This window comes from Arachis ipaensis, chromosome B8 (genome assembly GCF_059453495.1).
Source record: "Arachis ipaensis isolate K30076 ecotype BB chromosome B8, ASM5945349v1, whole genome shotgun sequence".
Lineage (NCBI taxonomy): Eukaryota > Viridiplantae > Streptophyta > Magnoliopsida > Fabales > Fabaceae > Arachis > Arachis ipaensis.
In genome coordinates, this window is record NC_142443.1 from 82,736,873 (window position 1) to 82,745,218 (window position 8,346).

Consider the following 8,346-nt stretch of genomic DNA (forward strand, 5'->3'; position numbering starts at 1 on the left):
AAAGAAAATCAACACTGGGAGCAAATTGCAATGTTGTTAATACTGGCCTCTTCACACTTAAGTGATCATAACTTGAGCTAAAGAGGTCCAGATGAGGCGGTTCTAACGGTGTTGGAAAGCTAACACCCAGAGCTTCAGAACGATATGGTGGATTTTCAGTTTCGGCCACAAACAACCCTCATCTTTCTGGCTCGGAAATCAGAACTGTGATGCAGGGCGTGGCACGCCCAAACAAGCATGTGGCACGCCCAACCACCCAAGACAATAGCGTGGCATGCCTAGAAAGCTGCGTGGCACACCCAGACAGCCCAGTACATGCCCAAGACCATCTTACACACCAATTGAAGCCCATTCTCCCCTAAATGATGTAATTTTGGTTAAGATTATGGAAGATTCTATACGATAGGATTTGATTTAAATTATTTTTTATTAGGATTTGAATTATTGTTATTAGTTATCTTACTCTTCTTAAAAGATAAGATAAAGATTTAGTTTTTGAATTTGAATTATTAGGAATCTTAGGATTTAAATGAGATTGTTCATAGAGTGGACATCCGAGAGAGGGGAGGATCTTTGGATCTGATTCCACACCTTCCTCTCCTTTGCTTTTGTTTTTGAATTCCTCCATGAGTTACTAAACTTTTGTCAAAGGGTTAGGAGCTCTATTCGTGTGGGTTCTAGCTTTCATGTGTGTTCTTCTTCACCACTTCGTCCCTACACTACTTTGACTAAAGGAACTGTCTTGCCTTTCAGCTGTTTATTGCTCCTTCCCAAGATCTTGACTGGTGATGCTTAATATGTCTGATTATTTCTCAACTATACTATCTTTGGTTGTAAAATATGACTCTTCTCGTGGGGAATGTATATCTTAAGTTGTGAAATATGGAAAACATCTTGAAGGTTTGATAGATAAAGAGGAAGGGCTACTTGCTATGCCACTTGACTGACTATTTTAAGTATTTGAAAAGGTCCTACGTATCGACGATTAAGTTTCTTAGTCATAAGGGCTTGACCTACTCCGGTAGTCAGGGTTACTTTTAAGAAAATATGGTCACCTTCACTAAACTCTAAAGGTCTACGTTTATTATCAGCATAGCTCTTTTGACGGCTCCGAGGTATTTGAATCTTCTCAAGGATCTTCTTTATCTAATTGCTAGTTTCTTGCACCAGGTCTAGATCCAAGATGCTAGTTTCCCCTCGGTCGTACCAACACAACAGTGAGTGACATCATCTTTTGTAAAGAGCTTTATACTGTGCCATTCTAATACTCTATTGGTAACTGTCGTGGTAGGCGAATTTGACCATTGGTAAATACTTATCCCAATGGCCTTGATGATCCACTACAGAAGACAACAACATATCCTCCAACGTTTGGATTATTCGCTCTGAGTGTCCATCTGTTTGAGGATGATTGATGGGGGATAAATGTCGGTCTAGAATTTCTCAAAGGAATTTCGTTGCAGGCATAGTCCAAACCAATAATTCATCTACCAATCAAAGTTTAGAAGGTTGTCACAAGTACAAATCCCAATAAAAATAAACCGAAGTATTCAAACCTCGGGTTGTCTCTTAAGAAATTGCAGGAAAGTATGCATACTATTAGTTATTAGGTGTCTTTTGGGTTTTAAGATGATGAACAAGAAAGCAAATGACAATTAACTAATAAAGGAAAGAAAATCAAATGTCAAAAGGTCTTGGCAAGGGTTGATGGTTAAGGATCACTATCCTTATTGCTAACCACAACATGATAATTGCAAGGATCAACCCCATTTAATCATCCTCTAACAATTGAAGGAAAGTCAAATGAGCTTCATCAATCCTAATCTACAAGTCCTAGCCACTCACTAATTGAATTAGTGAAGACTAGTGTCAATGGACACCAATTATCAATCACTTGGACATAAGCAACTCAAGGTCACCCAAGTAACTAACCCAAGCCAAGAATAGAAAAATCTACTCTATAGCTAAAAGAAATATTTCATCAAATATCTAGAGTGCAATAAAGATAAACATCACAAAATGAAAGAATTAATAAAGTCTATGATGCCAGGGCATTTTGGCCAGTTTCACTGACCTTTTCTTTACTGTTTTAGGGTAGTTTCATGCATTTTCTTAGTGAATAAGCAAGTTTTGGGGAGATATTCACTTACATCTTGATTCAAGCAAACATTGTGAACTTGACATGATTTTATGAGAATTATGCATGAATTGAATGACAAATTAGATAATGGATGATCTCATGACTTGGAATAGAGCTTTGATGCACTTTAATTGCTTGATTTCAGGATAAAGGAAGCAAGGAAGAACCACGTTAGTAGTCACGTTAGTCTAATTAACGTGACCACTAACGTGGAATGGGAGCTAGCTTGCAACGTTAATGAGAAAAGTGATCGCCAATAACGCCTTCGAAAGCCATTATAGCCCACGTTAGTTGCCACGTTAATTACATTAACGTGGAAGCTAATGTGGAGGAGAAAGGAAGCTCTAACGTTAGTGGTAAAAGTGAATACAACTAACGTTGGAAAAGGGGCACACTTGGCCACGTTAAGAGTTACGTTAATTACATTAACGTGAACCCTAACATGGAAGGAACAAGGAACTGCCAACGTTAGTGACACTAACCTTTGTCACTAACGTTGGATTAAGCCACTATTGCCCACGTTAGTTGCCACGTTAATTACATTAACGTGGAAGCTAACGTGGAGGAAGAATTGATGGACCAACGTTAGTGACACTCACCTTTGTCACTAATGTTGGGAATGGCAATCACCACCACGTTAGAGGCCACGTTAATCTAATTAACGTAAACTCTAACGTGGGAAGGAGGGGCGTTTGGAGCGTTAGTGACAAAGGTAAGTGTCACTAATGCTCTCGAAAGAAAGGCAACCCATGTTAATGGTCACATTAGTTATACTAACGTGAACTCTAACGTGGGGAAAAGGGGCAGTAAGCAATGTTATTGGAAAAGGTGAATGCCAATAACATTTGCAAAGCACCAATAGGCAACGTTAGTGGTCACGTTAGTGCCACTAACGTTGAAGTTAACGTGGACCATTTTTGGCTTGAAACGTTAGTGAAAAAGGTGATCGTCACTAACGTTCTCGAACCCACATTTTCACTTAACGTTAATGCCACTAATGTTCTAACTAACATCCATGCCTAACTCACACTTTTTCTACAAGCAAAGCTGAGCCCACTGAAGACTGTAACTGCTTCAACTAAAAGATCCAAAGGCCCATATCCAAGACATGAAGAGCCAACTAGAAGATCAGAAGAGTAGTATATATAGGAGTAGTTTTGAACTAGATAAGGAGCTTTTTGCATTTTGGAGAATTACACTATATATTTACTTTCTCTGCAACTTCTAGTTTGGGTTTTCAAAATGTACTTTTCATTTACGCTTTCCATTCCCAGAGCTATGAACAACTAAACCCCTTTCATTGGGTTAGGGAGCTCTGTTGTAATTTGATGGATCAATAATAGTTTTCATTATTCATCTTCTTTCTTTTCTCTTGATTTTACTAGAAAGCTTTCAATCTTCATCCTATTGGGTAATTATCTTGGAAAAGAAGCTATTCATACTTGGATCTCTTCGGACCTTGGAAGAGGAATAAAGAGATCATGCTAGAAATGCTTTCTCCTGTTGGACCAAATTGGGGTTTGGATGGATATGGTGACATATAATCCTACCAACACTTTGATTTGGAAATACATGTGGTATAATCAGTGACCATACTTCATCTCTTCTCATGAGCAATTAGACCAAGGAATTGGCTATTGATCAAGATTTGAGAGATTGGGTTGCCAAGGAATTGGAATTCAATCACTTAAGATTGCCAAAGAGATCAATGAATGCATTGATTGAGGAAGAGATGAGAATGAACTTGATCCGGATAATACAACATCTCCTGAGCCCAATAAATTCCCCATTTCTGATCTTACCCATTCTCTTTACTTTCTGCCATTTACTTTTATGTTCATTTCCCCAAATCCCCATTTAAGATTCTGTAATTTACTTTCCGTTATTTACATTTTGCTCTTTATCTCCAGCATTTACACTTTCTGTTATTTACTTTCCTGCCATTTATGTTTCTGCAAATATCAACTCAATTTCTGCGTAGCTCAACTAGAACATTCCTCTGATTAAAGTTGCTTGACCAATCAATCCCTGTGGGATTCGACCTCAATCTATTGTGAGTTTTTACTTGACGACAATTCGGTATACTTGCTGAGGGAAAATTGTTGAGAGACAAGTTTCCGTGCAGCAAGTTTATGGCGCCATTACCGGGAATTGATTTTGTATCAACAATGATTAAATTGGTGGATAACTAGATTGAGCATTTTTCTTTTGTTGATTTAATTTCTGTTTGAGTGATTTACTTTCAGTTTTAATTATTTTCTTTCCTTTATCCCTTACCCGTTTGTGGTGTTCTCTTACTTGTTACAATTTAGTTCACTAATCCACTAACTGTTTGATATATTGCATCACTCACACTAATAGCATTTCTGATAAGAATACTTTCTGCATTTATTTTCTCCTTCTTGCTTTTGCCTTGTTGGTTGTATGACAGGTAGAAGAAGCGGGGCTTCAACTTCCTTTGATTCGGAACCTGAGATGACCTTCCTTAGATTAAGGAGGGAAGCAAGAGGAAAGAGAGTCGTTGGTGCTGAGGAAGAAGAAGAGTACTTTGAACCAGACATGGATGAGAATATGGAGAACCGTCATGAAGAAGAGGCTCACAACCATGGCAGAGAAGGTCCAGTGCATCATGCTGGATAAGAGAGAAGAGTTCTAGGCTCTTATATTAATCCAAACCCAGGAAACTGTGGAAGTAGCATCCAAAAGCCAACCATACATGCCAATAACTTTGAACTAAAGTCACAGCTTATCACCCTTGTTCAGAACAACTGTTCATTCAGAGGAAGTGTCCAAGAAGACCCCAAACAATATCTAACCACCTTCCTGAGGATATGTGATACTGTGAAGTCTAATGGTGTTCATCTTGACACCTATAGATTGCTTTTGTTCCCCTTTTCACTCAAGGACAAGGCATCTAAATGGCTGGAGTCTTTCCTGAAGGAGAGTTTAACAACCTGGGAAGATGTAGTGAACAAATTCTTGGCGAGATTCTATCCTCCTAAAAGAATCAACAGGTTGAGAGTTGAGGTACAAACCTTCAGGCAACAAGATGGTGAAACTCTCTATGAAGCATGGGAGAGGTTTAAGGACTTGACAAGAAGGTGCCCGCCAGATATGTTCAATGAATGGGTACAGTTACACATTTTCTATGAAGGTCTTTCTTATGAATCAAAGAAGGCAGTAGACCACTCATCTGGGGGGTCTCTGAACAAGAAGAAGACCATTGAAGAAGTCATAGATGTCATTGAGACTGTAGCTGAGAATGACTACTTCTATGCTTCTGAAAGAGGCAACACTAGAGGAGTGATAGAGCTAAACAACGTGGATGCACTGCTGGCTCAAAACAAGATGATCACTAAGCAGCTGGCTGACCTTACCAAGAAGATGGAAAGGAACCAAGTAGCAGTAATCACTACCTCATCAGTAGCTCAAGAAGGAGTGAATGCAGAGGCAGGGGATGATCAGGAACAAGCCAACTACATTGGGAACTCACCTAGGCAGACTCATGATCCATACTCCAAAACTTATAATCCTGGTTGGAGTAACCACCTAAACTTTGGGTGGGAAAATCAACAAGATCAAGGCCAATATCAGAGACGTCACAACCCCAACAACAATGCAACTCACCAACATTCCACACAGAGATCATATCAGAACTTACCTAACAACACCTCTCAACATCCATATCAAAACCAAAATGGCCCTTCTCATCTCTCCAATCTTAACTCACCAGCATCCGAAGATAGACTCTCAAGGATTGAGACTCTACTTGAACGTATATGCAAAGAAGTTCAAGACAGTAAGACGTTCCGAGATGAAGTGCGGTCCAATATGCAGAATCAAGATACTGCCATCAAGAAACTTGAGACACAAATTGGCTACCTATTTAAGCAAATTCCCAGCCATAACCTATGCAGCAACACTGATTCAAACCCAAGGGAGGAATGTCAAGCTATCACCCTCAGAAGTGGGAAGGAATTGAAGAAAACTTCCAATAAACCACATCAAAAGAACTCAAATGAAGGGGAAGAGGAACAAGATGAAGTTCAAGTTCCCACTCTCAATTCACATCAAAAAGGAGAAATGCTGAGGCCAGATGTTCCAAAAGCTCCATACCCTCAGCAATTGAAAAAGAAGGGGGATGACAACCAATTCTCAAGATTTTTGGAAATCTTCAAGAAACTACAGATTAACATACCCTTTGCTGAAGCAATAGAGCAAATGCCACTCTATGCCAAGTTCTTGAAGGAATTAATGACTAAGAAGAGAAGCTGGAAGAGCAACGAGACTGTAATACTAACCGAAGAATGTAGTGCCATCATTCAGCACAAACTACCCCAGAAATTGAAGGATCCTGAGAGCTTCCAGATTCCTTGTATTATAGGGGAAGTCATAGTGAAAAAGGCCTTATGTGATTTAGGAGCCAGCATAAATCTAATGTCTGTAGCTATGATGATAAAAATAAGGATTGAGGAGGCCAAGCCAACAAAAATGGCCCTACAACTGGCAGACCGATCATTCAAGTTTCCTCACGGCATAGTAGAAGACTTGCTGGTGAAGGTAAGAGATTTTATCTTCCCAGCAGACTTTGTAGTGTTGGATATGAAGGAGGGAGCCAAGGCCTCTATCATCCTGGGAAGACCATTCTTGGCCACTGCTGGAGCTATCATTGATGTCCAAAAAGGTGAACTTACCCTGAGATTACACAATGAGAAGATGACATTCAATGTGTTCAAGGCCGTGAGTTACCCACAAGAACCATTGGGAGAATGTATGAGGTTGGATTCACTGGAAGATGCAGTACAAGAGATTTTTGAAGAAGAAGAACTTGAGGGGTTAACAGAAGAGAAATCAGCATCAAGCGAAGAGGCTGCAACAGCAGAGATTCATGTTCAAGGCACACCAGAGGAGAAGAATGAAAGAAAAGAAGCACCCAAACTTGAACTCAAAGCACTACCACCCACTCTCAAATATGCATATTTAGGAGAGAATGAAAGTTATCCAGTGATCATAAACTCGGCCCTCAGCCAAGAACAAGAGGATGAACTACTCCAAGTATTACAAAAGCATAAGGATGCCATTAGATAGACCCTCGCTGACTTGAAGGGAATCAGTTCGGCCATATGAATGCATAAGATACTGTTGGAAGATGATGCCAAACCATCCATCCAACCCCAAAGGAGGCTAAATCCAGTCATGAAAGAAGTGGTACAGAAGGAAGTCATGAAGTTGTGGCAAGGAGGGGTGATCTACCCAATTTCAGATAGCCCATGGGTCAGCCCCGTCCAAGTGGTCCCCAAGAAAGGAGGAATCACTGTAGTACCCAATGAAAGGAACGAACGCATCCCTACAAGAATGGTCACATGATGGAGGATGTGCATTGACTACAGAAAACTCAATGAAGCTACAAGAAAAGATCACTCCCCACTTCCCTTCATGGATCAGATGTTGGAAAGACTTGCAGGACACGCATATTACTGTTTTCTAGATGGTTACTCAGGATATAATCAAATAGTGGTTGATCCGAGAGACCAGGAGAAAATGTCATTTACTTTCCCATATGGAGTGTTTGCATACAGGCGCATGCCATTTGGGCTATGTAATGCTCCTGCAACGTTTCAACACTGCATACTTTCTATCTTCTCAAATATGATAGAAAAATTCATTGAAGTCTTTATGGATGACTTTTCAGTATTCGGGGATTTCTTTCCTAATTGCCTAAATCACCTTGCCCTGGTGTTAAAAAGATGTCAAGAAACCAATCTGGTCTTGAATTGGGAAAAATGTCACTTTATGGTGACAGGAGGAATAGTTTTTAGCCATAAGGTTTCTAACCAAGGCATTGAGGTAGACAGAGCTAAAGTAGAACTCATTGAAAAATTACCCCCACCAAGTGATGTCAAGGCAATTAGGAGCTTTTTATGGCATGCTGGCTTTTACAGAAGATTTATCAAAGATTTTTCAAAGATAGCCAAGCCCTTAAGCAATCTCCTTGTATCTGATACACCATTTATCTTTGATGAAAAGTGCATGCTAGCATTCGAAAACTTGAAAAAAAGGCTGTCCTCTGCCCCTATCATTTCCCTACCTGATTGGAACTTACCATTTGAACTGATGTGCGATGCATCTGATTTTGCAGTTGGGGCAGTGTTAGGACAGAGGAAAGATAACTTGGTCCATGTGATATACTATGCCAGCAAAGTCCT

General features: G+C 39.9%; 1 non-coding gene across 1 annotated transcript; it reads right to left on the bottom strand.

The window, feature by feature from the left end:
* Positions 1–5,152: 5,152 nt before the first annotated feature.
* On the bottom strand, positions 5,153–5,259 carry LOC148548618 (small nucleolar RNA R71). The gene has a single exon (XR_015897521.1). It is a non-coding gene; the product is annotated as a small nucleolar RNA R71 (small nucleolar RNA).
* Positions 5,260–8,346: the final 3,087 nt, after the last annotated feature.